Source organism: Monomorium pharaonis, chromosome 1, assembly GCF_013373865.1.
Source record: "Monomorium pharaonis isolate MP-MQ-018 chromosome 1, ASM1337386v2, whole genome shotgun sequence".
NCBI classification, from domain to species: Eukaryota; Metazoa; Arthropoda; class Insecta; order Hymenoptera; family Formicidae; genus Monomorium; species Monomorium pharaonis.
The window spans coordinates 17,976,923-17,992,472 of NC_050467.1; the positions used below are offsets into that span (position 1 = coordinate 17,976,923).

The window sequence follows — 15,550 nt, forward strand, 5'->3', positions numbered from 1 at the left end:
GCAGAATGTGAAAGACCAACGTAAATGTAAAGTTAATAATATTTTTTTAATAAGCATTTCGATTACACTCGTTCTTCTCTCGTGATTCCAACTGGTTATAGCAAATTAGCGGAATAAAGCACTTCCCAAGCAAGAAACAAATCGCGATCGCGCGTTAAACGCGAGGCGATGTAAAGATCATCGCCGGTGCCAACGTGTAATAGCTTCGTGGAGCCTCGTGTGCCACGTGATTAACTTTTTAATTCGCGGCGAAAAGTGTATATCCCCGCTCTCCGCCTTCGATCGGGGTGTTCCGGAAACGCAAAGAAAAAGCCCCTCGACTTCGCGATTTCCTCGACTGGCGGAACTACTTCTCGGGAACTACGCCGCTCGTGTGCTATCGCAAAAGAAGGATCGGCGATCGCGTGGCGAATACGCTTTATGTACAACAAAAAGTACTCGCGCGCGCGTAGGAGGAAGACCGTGGCGAGGGGGAAAGGGGGGGGGAGGGGAAGGGGAGAAAAGGCGATCGGAAAAATACGGCGAAATTGCGCTCTGGTAGACACACCGGCTCCGGCAAGTTGGAAATAGCGAGAATACCAATGTGCAAAGCAGCTAAGGCCCGGTCGTACCCCGCGCCTTCCGAGCTGCTTCCGCGGGGAGGGCCGCGGGTGAAGGCATTCGGGACACGTAGAGTGCCAGGCCAATACTTTGCCGTCGACGAAACGAGGAATTCGGCCAGTTTGCAGCGATGCACCTCACCGACGCGACGCCTGCTGCACCAGTGCGGCCTCTCTCCGCTCTATCCCCGGTGTCTATATCCCTCAGTCACTTGTGGATCACTTGACGCGCGGCGAGAGATACACGCAGCCATTAAACTGATAGCGCGAACTCGCGCTTTATCGTCGTAACAAGTTTCCAACTAATTCATCGCCGCGTCGGCGCAGGGCGGCTAATAAATATTTCGCAGATAACAGTCGCAGCTGTCAGCTTGTCCTGAGGCACCCTTGCAAGTTGCACAGATCTTGATTACGGCTTCTTTAGTTGGTTATTCGTAGTTTTAAGTAATGTCTCGAGCGCGATGCTGATGCATTGCGATTGGTCCGTTGGAGAAACGACTGTGAACGCCGACCTAAAATATCGAGGATCGCACACAATTTTTGAACAAAAAGTTTTGTAAAAGGAAAAAAAACGAGCGCGATTTTCTGGCGTACATTTGTAAGGGAAAGGTACTGGCTCGTGTCTCCTCCACGGCAATCAATTGAAGCGGTGACAACATTGTACGTCGGGGTATATCACGTGTGCCAACGGATTACGCGCTCCATCGAGTTTGTCACACGAAGGCGTCAGCCGGTGCTGAATTTGGTTACACGACGTCAAGCTGATTAGCGCATAATGCAATCAACACCCTCATTGAAGCATCATAATTTCCGATATAGGAACAGCCGAAATCGAGCCAGTATTACCCGCGTCCAACCCCGTGAGCTAGCCGATAGCGCTTCATAATGCCAGTAATTATCGCGAGGCTAGACGCCATCGATCATACACGGCCTTACGCGATGAAAGCCGGACGTGCCGTCTGCAAATTGTCCCGCTATGAAAATCATAGCGATACGAAACGAAATCGGCCCCGCTACGTATACACACGCGCATCAATCATAATACGTGCAACTGGTAAAAACCTGTCAAACTGGCTGACGTATTAGCTGTATTTAAACCGGCTAATTTCCTCCGGCAATCACGTTTCCTCCCCCTGGAAACTTGCATTTCTTCGAAATTCTAGAATTAGAAGAGGATGAGACAAATCTCATCTTAAAATACTCTATGGAAAAATAAATTTCCCGAAATACGATTATAACCGTGTTTGGGGATTATTTTGAAATCTACGATTAAGTAATCAAAGTATTTGGATTGCCCTAATTTTACGTTTATTTTTTCAAACTAACTTTGTATTAATTAAAAATCGCAATTAGCTGTTTTATCTATTTCAAAGATTTTTATACTAATCTCTCAATCTCTCAATTAGTTCCGTCAATAACCACTTACACAAAAATAATTTTTACACTAAGAAAAAAATGTTGTTAATTTGACTAAATTTTTCAACTAGATTAAATTTCTTCAGTTCAAGTATTTATGCAGTTAACTTAAATACATAATATACTTGAATTTAAGTATTTAAATATTTGACTGAAACACATAAACAGTTGAATTAAAGAAATTTAATCAAGTTGAAAAATTTAGTCAAATCAACAACTTTTTTCTCAGTGTACTTAAGCAAGGCTTAACTAATCAAAATATTAAGTTGTTTAACTACAAAAGAGACCGGTTAAAGTTTTTCCCACAGTAGGATTACGAACAATTCAAATAATTCGATTACTTAATCGTAGGCTTCAGAATGAGTTATAACCGTATTTTGGGGAAAAAGGGATTGCCGCCACGTTTTATTTCACCCCGAGGAAACTAAGCAAAATGATAATTGAGATTGCGATAGGATACGCGATATTTTCAGAGGGAAATCTGACGAAATGACAAAATATATTTTTCTGTTAAAATTAGAAGAATTTTAAATGTCGCACAAAAACGTATAATTTACATACATATAAATCTACTTAGCTGAGGAAAGTTTAATCCTCGCGGCGCGTGTGGGCCTTTTAAATTAATCGCGTTATATTTTTTTTTCCACTTTTTGTAAACTCGTAATCTGTGCCGCGCGCGGTATACTGAAATAGAATATTACAGCCGGGCCATATATTCCCGCAATGTGCTCCGCGCACGGGAAAAGGTCCGAAAATCACCCCTCGTACACAGGCATAAATCGTCAGAACGGTCGCGCACTTATCTCCGGTGCCCTCCTCTTCTCCGTGGTGTATAAGTCAAAAATCGTCGGTTACAGCCGACGCGCGGATTGTCGTCAATCGCACGAAACAAATATTTTTCTACGGTATTTGAGAGGATGGGAATTCCTTCTTGGAAAAACACGGCGCGCGACGGCGTTTGACATTACGCTTACGAGAAACGTGGGCGACAATCCCTTTTTACCAAACGTTCACAAATATCGGACGGATTTGCGGAATCGTCGCCGGTCAAATTGAATTGCAAAGGAACCCGTCGTCGTCTCGCGGCAGCCTTTTCCGCCGAAAACGCGACGGCGGAGACGCGCACGTGTTTACGCACACACGCACACACACACGCACACACACACGCATTTACGAGGCGCGAATCGCGGTGTTCCTCATCGTTGCCGATCATCGCATTCGGCAACGGAATCTCCGAAGAACCTCCGCTTTCTTGCGCGCCTTTCTCCACCCTATCGCCGTTCTCCATTACCGAACCGACGCCATTTGGAATTCAATCAGTCTGTATGTCTTTCCTATGAATAATATTGGCAGTGTATCAAAGTCCCGCAGACGGCACGATCGCGACTCGAATAATCGGACTGGAGAACCGTTGCGGTATCGAAAACTGTTAATGCTACTGCTGGACCGTCGATATGAAATTGATTTATAAAGGCGGCCGTATTCAACGCGGTATCGATTTAATCCTTCGACGGTACGATATTTTTATAATATACATGTGCGTACAACGTGGCAATAAGAATTAAATTGCGAATTTATATTCTTGTTTGCTCTGTTGCAATTAACTGTCCATATTAAAAATATAAATCGCGAAAATGTAAAATTTTTCCGCGCGTACGCGAATGAATGAGAAATATACTCGTGATTGAAAAAGGTTGAAATTTATTCAACATTTTTTTGTATTTTTTGTAAAACCATTAGAAGGAGAATCAATTAAACTATTAACGTTTATTATTATTGCTATTATTATCATTGTCGGCGAATAAACGGACACGTGGCGCGGGAGGCTCCTCTAGCAATTATTATATTTTACTTTTAATTGTTACATATAATATTAATTAATAAGGGCCGATAACAAGAGGATGAATCAATGCATTAATTATACGTATAAATGAAATTTCAAGCGCGTTAATGTACCTCTTTAGAAACGCTACGACGCGACGCTCGTGGCGCGGCAATATAATAGCGAAACCATCAAAATTTACGGGAATTTAACTCCGTGAATTCGAATTCGTGCCGGTCCATTTCTCGAATACGGGGCCGGGCACGGCCAATGACAGCCATTAATCAGCAACGGCGGAAGGTCAATTATCCAAATGTCAATAATTATTAAGAATTTTAAATCAATAGAATCGTCCCGCGGCTAACGTTGCATATAATTGCTTTATGCACGTGGTAATTAATACGCGCGCGCGCGCGCGGCGATGCGGCGTTCGTACCAGAAGAGAAATTCGCATATAATTACATATATGCTGCGTATATATGTACATTACAAATATTACATTATATACAGAAACGGATCATTCTTCATTTATGATACCCGAAAAGGAACGTGAACTATATTTGAATTTCCATTGGTATCATTTCCTTTACAGGGAATAATGTTTAATATATGTATCACATCTTAAAATATAAGAGAAAGTAATTAAAATTTCATAGAGTGTTCCGTTATTACGTTTTACTATCTGTATAAAATTTGAGCACAATTCTTTTATTTGTTTAAAAGTTGCAAAGTTAGTTTAGTATTGTTTCCTATTTATAATTTCGATAACTTTCAGCTGGTATTGCACAACTTTATTTTTATCCTTAATGTTTTTCTTCTATACGAAAACTGCGCATAGCAGAAACAATCGATTTGTGTAAAAAAGAAAACTAGTACCACGTATATTTCCGCGTAATAAAACTAAAGATTTGACTGTCGAATCCTCGAAACGTTTTTACCCAGAAACATTTCGCTCTTGTTTGATCTACACATTTTTCTTTTTACAACGGAAAAAAAATCGATAAAAACCAAAGTAATAGCGCTTCTGCCACGTAATGTCTAATATGTATGTATCGACAGGATTGTCAGGATTCTTCACGGCAGAATAGATTACGTGTTACAGCCGTCGAGGGTTTTTTTACACGTTGCGGTACAACCTGTAAAAGTCCGAGCTTATATTCCAACCGCGTACCCGACGGATCGTCAATCTTCTTCGAGCACACGATAACCACCACGTCTAATATCCCGTCGTTCACGAACGAAGAAGAGAGCCCCCCTGGCTCTTATCCATTGAAACAGTGCAGGCCGTCGTCAAGTAGCCGCTCTCCAGTAACAGGCTGACTGAGTGCAGAGCGGCGTATTCGCTGGCGTTGGTTCGCGACATCACCGACTGGAACACTTACATACACACGTGACATTACACGCACGCACACACACACGCGCGTACGGGAACGCATTACAATTATGTGAGATTAATGGTATGCGTTGCGTCCTCCCCCTCCCACCGCTGCAATCTCTCTGTTCCGCTAGGTATCTGCCGCTAGGTATCTGCCGTCGAATCCCGACCACCTTTGTCCCTTACGCCGCACGATCGGTTTTGCACGAAACCGTAGATACGATGAGAGGGCACGGCGGTTTCTGATTTTCGATCGATTGGACCGCAAATTGTTACCGCAAGCCGTGTTACCCCCCTGCGCGCGTGGAACGAAGAAGATTGATGCTCAATATTGACGAAAAAAAAAAAAGAGCGGTGTGTATATTGATGTAACTCGTATATATAAATTGCTTGTTTTACGGCGATCGCTTTGCTTCATGTATTGCACCCGAAATTCGACGCGGGCTACATCTGCCTCGTCCGATATCCGCGATTTTCCGCATTAAAAAGTTTTGCGCGAGCCATTTCAAAAACGCGTTCCGTCTTTCAACCCCAATTAAGCCCTCGTGCTGCCGTCGCGCATTATATTATTTGCTTATGTAAATTATATCTTAACTCACGGGTGGAGAGTCTTTTATGTGTCCCGCGCTCTGCAAAAAACTGCACGGCTGATGTAAAAAATTTTAAAGCGTCCGGGGCTTCGCGGAAAGAGTGAAGATAAAGTCATGCCTGTGAAATGGCGCGCCTCTCTCAGCGCGAGATTATTTTCCCCTCTTGGCGTGGTATATGAACGCGCGCGGCTCTCTCTCTCTCTCTCTCTCTCTCTCTCTCTCTCTCTCTCTCTCTCTCTCTCTCTTTCTCTTTCTCTCTCTCTCTCTCTTTCTTTCTCGCCGAACTCGGGTCCTCGCTATAATTAGTCAGCGCTGCGAAGCTCCGCGAAAATCTAATGCCGAGCGTCGGCCGTATCGAAACAAAAACCGCCAATTTGGATGAAAACCATCGGCGAGGGATAGTAGATCCCCCTCCCCCTTCCCCGATTAAAGCGGATGTATCCCCGTGACTTGGAACGCCCGGGGACGCGTCTTTCTTCTTTTCGCTCTGTCGCGATTCAAACAGCAGCATGGGGGGATGCAAGAAGGATGTTTTCCACACCCCATATTCACTCTCCTCCCTCCCGCGCACGCGAGGAAGAAAACCCCCCTGGCGATACTACGGCGTGTGGAAAATAATGAAGCGAACGACAACGAGGGGGGCGGGGAAGAGCGCGGCGCTCTTGGGTTGGCAACGTCGGGGGTTCCCGGGCTATTCACCACCTCTCCGCGTTCACATTTATTACGAGCCTCTACCCTCCCTTCCCCGCCACCGCGCCGTTCCTTTTTTCCCCGTACCGTACGATGCGATACCTACGTAGGTGCGAGGGTGCTCTACGTGTGCTTTACGTGTTCAGGCATACGTTTATACCCGGGCTTACGAGCCCGTGTCTTCAAGTCGCAGCGGACTCGTACGACCATTTGTACGAGTAAGCAATATCGTCACTTTATGAAATGAGAATTCCACCAAGTAAGCGCTTAAAATCCATGTAGAGCAGCATAAACGTTGATAGGGAATAAACTGGGATATAAATATTCTATTTTTCCGTTCGCTTTAACGTTCCGCGAGCTGAAGAAATATACTAGTGAGATGTTGTTTTTAAAGCGACTTTATGCGTAGAATGGACGAAAGATATTACTATTTACATATTGTGCTGTGGACTATTTCTGAATGGACTGATATAAAATAAAAATTTGTAAAAATAATAAACTTTTGTACGACCAAACTGGCACTTTATTAGTAGTTAATTAGAATAATTGCATGATGTAATTATTACCCTTAGCAAATGTTGCCTTGATTAACTACTGATAAAGTGCCAGTTTGTCGTAGAAAAGTTTATTATTTTTCTATTTATCACTGGCGACAAGAAGATTGTATCTTATATAAAAATTTATCTCGCACACAAGAATAAAGTTTTAATAGCTGTAACAAAATTACTACACTAGACATTACAAAGATAGAAATACTTTTTTAGCAAAAAACAATGTACATGTAAAAATAATACATTCTTCAGAAATCAACCGATAAATTATTTCGATAATTTTCGATGCATTAAGAGTTTCTACAAAATATAGAGGTTGTTGTAGGCCGCAATATGAAAACGAAGTACTATAATTCGACATAATTTGCATCAATCTTTAGAGAGTATGCATTAATAAGATGAAATAAAATGACTTCACGGAGAAGAACAGAATATGCTGATGAAAAAAAGATCTTAGTCTAATGAAATTTTGGAGCTTCATATTGTTAACTAATTGACGCGCGGATGAGGGCGGCGATTAGAGCTCTCGCCGCATAATTAATGCGATAAAAACTTAAAAGTTTCTCGTTCGAGAGATGTAATATGCATGTATAATGTGACGGCTAAGTGTCACATTCCGCCGTGACTCGAAAGTGGTGAAATTTGCACCCGGCTGTAGACGCGACTTTAAATTTACATTTGAGAAATCCCCGTCGCGCGAGAAACGGAAGCCAAACGACGGTGCACGTCGGCTAACTTTTCCGCCGCACTGACAGCTCGACGTTCGAATCCCTGAAAATCCTGTGTAAACCCTCCAGCAGCCTGCCTTCGAAGAACTCTAATACGCGAAAAGCAGGCTACTAGTGTACTGACAACATTCTATCGCAAGTGTCGTACATGCGCGTCATACGTTGCACTCGAAACTTTTTCCCTCTGCCCTCTCACCCTCTCCTTTTCTCTCTCTCTCTCTCTCTCTCTCTCTCTCTCTCTCTCTCTCTCTCTCTCTCTCTCTTTCTCTCTCTCGTTAACAAATTGTATATCTCCAGAAAAAATAAGCGTCCTAAAGCAATTAATAAATAGTATAAATCTAATCTCTCTCTCTCTCTCTTCCTATTTATCTATCTTTCTATCTATCTATCTATCTATCTATCTATCTGTCTATCTATCTATCTCTCTCTGGCCCGTTTTTACCAACGTAGATTAACTTTAATCTCGGTTTAACTTACTGTTTATCTTATTCTGATTTTTCGAACTAGACTGAGATAACAAGTAAGTTAAACCGAGATTAAAGTTAATCTACGTTGGTAGAAGCGGATCTCTGTCTCTTTCTTTGAAGTCGATAAAATCTGTCTCATAGAAATAAAATATATATAAAAATAAAACTCCGCTCTTTACACTGAACAGCATAAAGTTTCAGTAACTGCTTAACTTATTGTTAGTTGGTATAACGATTCCAAAGATACTGTACAGGACAGATTCCTCGATAAATCAATACACTGGATGAACAAAAGCTGACGTGGAGGATTGTAAGCTTTCTATCGTCCAACATAAATTTCGCACATCGTAAATCGTGCACCTTAACGCTGTAAATCCTGGAATCCTAAGGTGCGTGTCTGCACGGTAGGAAGGAGAGGTGTTCTCTACATAATATTAGTAATAAATTTTAAAACGTATTGTGAAAGTCATTTATATACAAATATTCATCATACTCTTCACAGAAATTATTTAAGATTCAATTAAACCGGATAATTAACTCTAAAAAACGAATGCATTATCTCTGTCCACCCCAAACGAAATTTAAATTACGCTTATTTGGGCTTATTTTTTCGCGTTTCTTTTGCTTTAAATGGATTTTTTAATACTTCTCTGACAAAAAAACATGTTTATATACATCATCATTTTCTTAATAAAAAAACGAAGAAAAGGCACTTAATTATTAATTTACTGTTAAAAGGTAACTTGGTTAAAAGATAACAAGCTACTTGGTAAAAAGGATTGAGACACCCGTGAAATTTGGGATGACGTTTTACTCCGCTTTTGTCTTTGAAGATAGGCAAATTCAGTTTTATCTGCTAGGGTTAAGAGCCGCACCTTACGTTCAAAGATTACAAAGTCATGATAAATCCGCGAAATATCCTCGTTGTCGGTGCCGAATGACCGATTTTCCATCGCGAGGCACCGAGCGCATAATCACGGCTTCCGTTGGCGTTGGTGCGCGACCCCGGCGTGCTTTCGAATGCGCGAGGCAATTGCGCATCGTAAGCCCGAGTCGCGTGGTCGAGATCCTTGAGAGTTAGTCACCGTCACGGCAACGAAACGCGCGACCCGCGATGTTACATCATACCCGGGGTGGATGTCCTCCGTAACTTGATCCGGCGATTTCACGATTAACTTTAGACGACGATTGTGCGCGGATATCGACGTCGCCGTGATCGACCTGGGTCGCGAAAAAAAAATCCCTCGACCCTCTCGGGGGGCCAAGAATCAACGTGATCAATCAAATCTATCCCTATTTGCCCAGCTCGTTCCCGCTCGATTGACACTGCGATACAGTTTTGTTGGATATATTTTTTACCAAGTGACAAAAGCGATTGCCGGTGGAAAGGACGAAGGGATACTGGAAGTGCGTCGACACGCGAAAAGTGGGTGAGTACTCGCACGGCTGACCAAGCAGCCAAAAATTCTTTTGGAGCCGCGCGACGCGCGTGCCGGCCGGCTCTTATTTGTCAAGCTTGCGTTTATCCTATCAACTTTCATCGGGGCTTAACGAGAGCGTACAGGACGCGGCGGCCGTACATATCGATCAGTCACCTGTCACCCGTAGGATTCAATTAATATTCACGAGGACGGCCGACACGTCACAGGTGCCACTCGACAACCCGATGAAACTGTGCGTTACAGATTGAAATAAAAAAATATCACGGGTGGCCGTTAAGAAAAATCTCTCTTTTCCTCTCTCTCTCTCTTTCTGGTTCTTTCTTGTACGGGGAAGTCCAATTTTGTCGCCGCAAAACGGTAAAGAAGCCGGTAACGAAAACGAACTAGACGGAGTCGCCTAGAAACGCATTTGCGCTCCGAAGTATAAAAAGGGACTCCTCGAGGAGCAGTTTACATCCTTCTTGCCGCACCTGTTTGTCGTTTCCACGCGTCTCAAGGCTCTCCTCCTTTTCCTCTTTTTCTCCATCTACACTTCGACGCGGGAGACCGGCCAGCGTCTTAAAAGTGCAGCCAACCCCCGGTTCTGCTTCGGAACATGAAATTCTCCATTGCAGCGAAACGGTTCGAGTCGGGTGATTTCACGGGAGGCAGCCGTTCGGCAAGCGTCGTACAAGAGAGAATAAGCGCTTTCGCGAAAATTCGATGAGCCAGCCCGCGCTTGCAGCGGACTGCCTGAAAACCGTTGTTTCTGAAATATTTTTGACAACGGTACAGAAACGGTATCTCGACCATTTCGAGCCAAGTCTTTGTAATACCCGGCGAATCCGTTTACGTATAACGATTCCCGGAGTGTACGATACGGTGAACGGAAACGAAGCGAGGCTGGCAAGGCGGTGAAGGGGTTGCCAGTAGATCTACGTGGCCCGCGTTGTGGTAAGTCGTTTCATTGACTACCGGAATATTCCGCTCGGGCTTCAATTTACGAAAGTTTGGGCTCGGTGGCTTGGCTTGGGGGATAACTCGCGATTTCAAAGGCGGCAACGTTCGCTGTTAACATAGCTCTCTCTCTCTCTCTCCCTCTCTCTCTCTCGCTCTCTCCCTCTCTCTCTCTCGCTCTCTCCCTCTCTCTCTCTCGCTCTCTCCCTCTCTCTCTCTTGCTCTCTCCGTGGATGACAAGCGTCGCGCGGGCTAGTCCGTATAAATTGCTTTCTATCTTGCCGACAATGTGTAGACTGTGGACATTTAATTTTGAAAACAAATAGCTGGGAAACTTTTCGCGCGAAATTAAGCGCTCCTTTGTGCCACGCTCTCCACCAGTCAATTAAACGAGGGTGTAGCGCCGCGTTGCAACTTCCCCTCCCGGTATCGCCGCGCGTCAAATCAAATTTAGGGTTACGAGTGAATGGTGTCAGTTTATAGCGCGACAAATGATTACAGGCGTTTGTGCCAAAACGTATGTCAAAACGTTCGTACCAGTAGAATAATCATTTATCGACGGAAGAAATAAAATGAATTTTTAGTTATTATTGGTTCGTGATATTTCGCAAGAGGTTGATTAATTTTGTGATATTATTTGCATAACGATATTTGCCGTATAAATTGCTAACGTATGCAAAGCAATTTGAAAATGTAGCTAAATTATTTACTTACGCATACATATATTTTTTATTATTAGAGGGACCAAAAAGTAATGTTTTTATAAATAATATGATTATAATTTTGTGAATATAATCCGGGAAAAAATTTATACATCAAGAGTCAAATTATAGATTAAATTATATCAGATCTAATTTTATCAATTGATTTGTAAAATTAGATCTATTTTGATGTAATATAATTTAATCTATAATTTGATTCTTTTGATATAATTTGATTTATTTTGGTACGAATACTTTTGCCGGAAATTTATTACTTATTCAATGATATAATTGTTATTATTTTTTTATGACAATCGTCTGCTTATTTATTGAATTTTTGTTCCTTCCTCGAAGATCCTAACCAGCTTTGATTCGAAAAATGTAGATAAAGCGACTTAAACATCACCTGCTCTTACAAAGCTTCTTTGAAGTACTTTCTTATAATTAGAGTACTTCTAAGAAGTACTCTAATTATAGGAAAAGATAATAGGACGAATACGATAGATGAGGGAGAACTTTTTATCCTAAGGTTTAATTTTTTGTTATATTTAGGTATCTTATATATAATTATATAAATTTAAGTATGAACTGTATGAGGTGCTCTATACAATTATATTAAATAAATAATAAATTATATATATATAATGAAACAATACTATTTACATTATAAAAATGACATTACTTTTCGGCGTGATAATATGATATATTTGACGAACAATAATAATCCTCAAAGACCGCATCATTCTATCTTCTAAGAAAACGACAAAAAATTCATTACATTCACGAATGGTGATGAAATTCGATCGTCGACGTCTATGGAAATCGTTTTAATTCTCATCTCGACGAATCGGTACCGGGAGTGACTGTGTCCACCGGTTAAATTGGTTCCGGTCCCGAATATAATGCGGTCCTGGAATTCGATATCTGAGAAATCGATTCGCCTGTTTAAAGACCAGTAGGAATGAAATATTAACCTCGACGGCGAAGGGGGGAGGTGGAGAGGTCGGCTATTTGAAGATCGAAATTGTAATTCCAACGATTGAAACTTCTCTCCCGCGAAGGAGAGGGTGGAATCTGTGCGGCTCGACGAGGAATAGACGGTGGAGGGGGAGGGGGGGAGAGACGGATAGGGGGGAAAGGAAGGGAGGGACGAAGATCAAGACGAGGAAATTCCATTCCCTCCGTCGTGATGTGACGGCCGAGTTCGCGTTCGAACTTCAAGCATTATGTAACATCGGAGCTTTTTATGAATTCCCCTAGTTAGGGAGTAAGTACTTCCTTCCACGCGACCAAGTTGCCCGCCCGTGGGTCGTGAACCCTTCCCTCGCGACTGCTCCTGTATTTATAGCGGACTGTCTTCGTCGGTTAACCGTGGTACGTGTCGTTTGCGCGAAACGTTGCAGCCGGCACCGTACTAAATATCGACTTTTGCTGTTTACGCGCAGTCACTTGAAATGCTAATTTACATGCTGGGAACAACAATGAATGCGATATACATCATCACGTTTCCCAGAAATACACTACGGAAAACCCGAAATGACGTGGCAAATAGCGAAATTCAATGGAACAGGTCGTTACTTTGTATCCGACGCACGCGGGGCTAATTGTCAACATTAACAACAGTTAAATTAATGGCGAGGGGCTGCGAAAATGTTTCGCGATTAAAATTCCAGCATGTGCGCACGTGCGCGCGTTTACGCTCGCTCGGCCCGATACAACCGGAGATCCGAAAATTCGCCCCCCGAGGAAGAGAGGAGGGGGTTTTGGGGGGGGAAAGGAGGGGATCGGCAAATATTCGACTTTTCATCTCGGTCTAACGCAAATTGCTGCCCCCGACAGACTGGACATTTCATTACCGAATTCCCTGTGTGATACGTGCGCCGCGTAATCCATCGCGTGTGTGGTTACGCCGGGACCTCACGAGGATAATTCAGTCGTCCGTTGATCGAAAAAGAGACAAAAATGAATCGCAACGGGGGATCCCGTTCATCCCGCTCGTCACACCTTGTTTCCAGACTGTTGAACCTTGTTACGCGCCACCGATTTTTTTCGCATCTGTTTTTACAGTATTTTTTTAAACAGACTTCAGTTGTATATGACCTCAGTGCTATGCCACTATTATACACATATAGCATGCCAGATTACCCGATATCTGTAGTCGTCGCCGATCAAGAAACAAAAGTGGCACGCAAGTAGCACAGGGGATTGATTGGTATACTTTCATAACAAGAAAAATGAGCTTATTCGGTCAAACCTGAATCAATGTACCCAATATTTTCGCAACAATAATTTGCAATAATAATTTTGCAAACAAAATTGGTAGTTTAGAGATATTTTACATTTTATTCGAAAATATGGCAAAATAAAGTACAAAATGTCTCTAATAATTAAACGATTTTCCAATTCTGTGTGTTTTCGATTTTACATTTTTAATACAAATTAAATGATTTAAACAATTTGTTACAATAATTATTATAATCTCTCATAAATATTCATACATAGAGAGGAAAAACTCAGAAATACAATTAATATATAATTTAACAAGGCGGATAAAATATGTATTTTAATATAAATGTGTGACTTTAGGAATATCATATAATTAAAAACAAAACCATACAATTTAATAATTAGTAAGATTTAAACAATACATAGTATTTATATTTTAGTAAGGAGTCACATGTTTATCTTCAACTTTTTCCAAACAGTTGAACTTTTCCTTAAAACTGGTACTTGGTGTGTCCGTATTTAATGATTACACAAGCCATAATACTATTTCACAACATTCCAAAGTAAAACTATTATTTAAGATTAAAATTTACCGTCGATCAAGTGACGAAAGAATACGTTACTAACATAAATATGAATAAAAGCCTAAAGATACATTACCGTTCTTTGAAAACACCATGGTTATTAAGCAGACGGAAAGTATTTAATGAGAATACCGCAGTACGTTCCAGGCATTTCTACGGAACAAATTTTATCTTGAATTTGTTTCGCTTGCATCCATCATAAGAATAAGGCGTTTAAGTCTTATAAAGGAAACATTTCATCATCGCTGGGTATGCCACCATCGCACCCTCGTATTTCTACAAAACATTTTCTTCCATATACAGCTTGACGGCTGCAGTAACAAGTTTTCTTTCCGTCTCTCCGTCCTTCTCGCTCTCTCGGCGCGAGATGATTTTATTAAATCCGTCTCGGATATCGTTTGTGACATTCAAGTATAACGCAATCTTGCGCGTTGCTCAACGAGACGAGCGCGTTCTTGTACTACTTTGGTTTTATTGCTTTGATCAAAGATATATAATAAATCGCGCAAAGCAACTCTACATTCCAATCAAAGTTGATTTTATCAAATCTCTCGCCACCCTTTCTCTCAGAACAAAACGCAAAAAGGGGGCAAGAAAGTGAGTACCAATAAGTACACACTAAATGTACTGCTCTTGTGAAAATAAATAATGAGAAAGATATTTGCCTTAGCTACGAGGGAATAATTTAAAAAAGACTTGGAAGCTTATAAAATTTACCATATCTCGACACCTAACTAATGTGTGTCATTTGCAATCTCATCGTTTATATACGATAATAAATTCAACAGAAACGAAGTAATAAAATTATAACATAGATTATCTCTGGGAATCTATCGCATATAATATTACAAAGATAATTTTGTTTTTAGATTCCGCAAAAATTTCCCTCTAACCAGCCATGAATTTTACTCTTGTCTATATTGGAAACGAAAAGTCTCGAAAGGCTACTGTTGCGGTCGGGCACAAGCAAAATCTCGGAGAATTTGACGATATATTTACTCGACATGATTCCTCCCGCCGCACGTACCACCCTTTGATCTCGTTCGCTTTGCCTTCTTCTCCTTCCCCCTCTGTAGTCCCTTTTCACCCTCGCGATTTGGTTCGAGTCTCCGCAGAAACGCCGTATGAATCTCTCTCGTGCCTCTTTCTCTCCCTCCCTCCCTCTCCCCCTCCGAAAAACCGAGAGGCAATTCGAGTCAAGAGCTAAACCACTCGCGAGCTCGTCTGATAGACGTGTTCGCGAGGAATGGCACGGCGTATACCCGTGCAACGGTGCAACGCAGTACTCGGGCGGCGATAGTGTGCGCACCACGGAAATGGGAAAACTTTTAAGGCACCTCAAAACACAAAGTGCTCTTACGTGTGTGCGCGCGCGCGCGCTCGCGCGTTACCTGCGGGAATCGCGCGCAGGTAATACCGCGCG

The 15,550-nt window shown here is 42.1% G+C and overlaps 1 protein-coding gene and 1 long non-coding RNA gene across 2 annotated transcripts in view; one reads left to right on the top strand and one right to left on the bottom strand.

Moving 5' to 3' along the window:
• The window catches only part of LOC118647368, a 79,625-nt gene that overhangs the window by 13,482 nt on the left and 50,593 nt on the right, over positions 1 to 15,550 (bottom strand). The gene's annotated exons all lie outside the window — the stretch shown is intronic.
• Positions 9,310 to 15,550, top strand: part of LOC105828797 (protein artichoke) — a 184,796-nt gene continuing 178,555 nt past the window's right edge. Inside the window, exon 1 of the mRNA XM_036292121.1 lies at positions 9,310 to 9,668. The gene's annotated coding sequence lies outside the window, so the exon portion shown is untranslated. The remainder of the gene's footprint in view (positions 9,669 to 15,550) is intronic.